The sequence below is a fragment of the Myotis brandtii genome, unplaced genomic scaffold, assembly GCF_000412655.1.
Source record: "Myotis brandtii unplaced genomic scaffold, ASM41265v1 scaffold82, whole genome shotgun sequence".
Taxonomy (NCBI): Eukaryota; Metazoa; Chordata; class Mammalia; order Chiroptera; family Vespertilionidae; genus Myotis; species Myotis brandtii.
In genome coordinates, this window is record NW_005371324.1 from 11,294,838 (window position 1) to 11,297,303 (window position 2,466).

Sequence of the window (2,466 nt, forward strand, 5' to 3'; positions counted from 1 at the left end):
CCAGCCAGGGCACACGCCCAGCCTGGGTGGCAGCACTGCCAACATTTGTGATTTTTTTAAGAAGAAAGTTTATTCATTAAATTTATGCCCTAAGTTTACCTCAAAAAAGTTTAGTTTGACAGTTAAAATAGGTCAGATGTATTAATGTTGCATTGTTGATAAAGATTGTACTTAAAACTTTCATTCAAGGGTATGGAAATGAATTTGCCTAATAGAGCATTTCCATAAAGGGATATTTGATGACATGTTACATGGAAAGTAATATAGAAATGAGTATCATTGGTCTAAGTACATGTTGGAACTACAGAAGCAATCAAAAGTAAATTGGTTCCTTTACCACAAGGATTTTTCTCAGATATTTTAATGTTATTGTTTCACTAGAGGCCCGGTGCATGAAATTTGTGCATGGATAGGGTCCCTAGGCCTGGCCAGAGACCAGGGCCAATCTGTGGGGTGACCGGCGGGGCGATCAGGGGGCCCCCCTGCTGGCACCTACCTTGGCTGGCCTGGGGCCTGCAGGCTAGAGGCAACTCCTACATTGAGCATCTGCCCCCTGGTGATCAGTGCGCATCATAGTGACTGGTCGTTCCACCTGTCATTCCACCGTTCGCGCAATTTGCATATTAAGCTTTTATTATATAGGATGTTATATTTTGAAAGGAGTGGATTTATATACAGCATTTCCAAATTTAAATCACCATAAACTATTTTTTTAATGATTGCTCAGGAACGGTGGGTTGCAGAGGTGGAGGAGATTGTAGGGTAGATAAATGGTGATGGACTACGACTTGACTTGGGGTGGTGAACACACAATACAGTGTACAGATGATATGTTGTAGAATTGTATACCTGGAACCTTTATAATATTGTTAATTATTGTCACCCCCAAAAATACAATACAAGGGAAAAAAATAAGTCACCATCACGATTCTTAAACAAGATGTTTAAATATTGAATTAGTATCTGGCAGAATTATTTTGGTTAACGGTGGCTTAATTTTTTTTAAATTCATGACAGTGCAAAGTTAATTTAAAGCTGCCCATTGATCAAAAAGATTTTAGAATTGAAAAGAGTTATAGACAGATGGCACAGCCAATGAAAATATCTTAAAGCATTAGCTTTCCCTGGCTTATTTGAAGGACAGTAAGGAGGCTGGTGTGGCTGGAGCAATCTTACAATTCACCCACTTAAAGTTCAAATGTTTTAGTATATTTATGGTTGTGCAACCATCATCAAAATAAATGTTAGAGCAGTTTTATCCCCCTACCCCCCCCCAAAAAAAAATCCTGTACACTTTTAGCTATTTCCTCACACTCTCCTTAACCTCACAGCCCTAGGCATTCCTTAATATACATTCTGTCTATATGTTGAGGCAAAGATCTTTTAGTGTTACTGCAAATACTTTGGCTTTTATTTTGAGATAGGAAATAATTTGAGGGTTTTCAACAGATAATTGATATGATTGATGTAACAATTTAACAGAATCCTTTTATATGCTATGGTGAAAATAAACTGATAGGAGACCATGAAAATAATCCATCAAGCAACAGTCTTCTTGATTTGGAATAGGATAAAGATGATGGAGGTGGGAATTAGATGTTGTGATGGTTAATTTTATGTGTCGTTTGAGTGAGCTAAGGGATGCCCAAGTAGCTGGCAAACCATTATTTCTGGCTGTGTCTGTGAGATTGTTTCTGAGAGAGAGTGACATTAAAATTGGTAGACTGAGTAAAGCTCTACCTCACCATTAGCCACTCTGTTGAGGGGACTGAAGAGAACAAAAGGATGTAGGAAGGAGAAATTGCCTCTTTTCCTAAGCAGGGCCATCCATTCTTTCCCGCCTTTAAAGATCTGTGCTCCCGGTTCTCAGTTCTGTGGACTGAATTAGCCCACTAGCTTTTCTGGTTACCCAGCTTGCAGAATTTTGAGCTAGTAGATCCTGGGTTTTCTTGGCCTTCTAAGTGCAAAAGCCTATTCCAGTAATTGATCAAATCTCTCTCTCTCTCTCTCTCTCTCTCTCTCTCTCTCTCTCCCCCCACCCCTTCTCTCTCTCTTTCTCCCTCTCTCTCTGACACAGAATGCTATGGATTTCATTTTGTTGCAACATGAATCATTTGAAAAAACCTAATCATTTGCTGAAATAAGCAAATTTTATCTTACTTGAATTTATAAATATCTGTCTTAAGAGTTAATTTAAACATACATACTTTAACTAAAGGATTGTATGTTATTTTAGTTTAAAAACAATACTATAATATACTAGAGGCCTGTTGCACGAAATTCGTGCATGGGGGTGAGGGATCACTCAGCCTGGCCTGCACCCTCTCCAATCCGGGACCCCTTGGGGGATGTCCGACTGCTGGTTTAGGCCACAGGGATTAGGCCTAAACCGGCAGTCAGACATCCCTCTCGCAATCTGGGACCGCTGGCTCCTAACCGCTCACCTGCCTGCCTGCCTGATCGCCC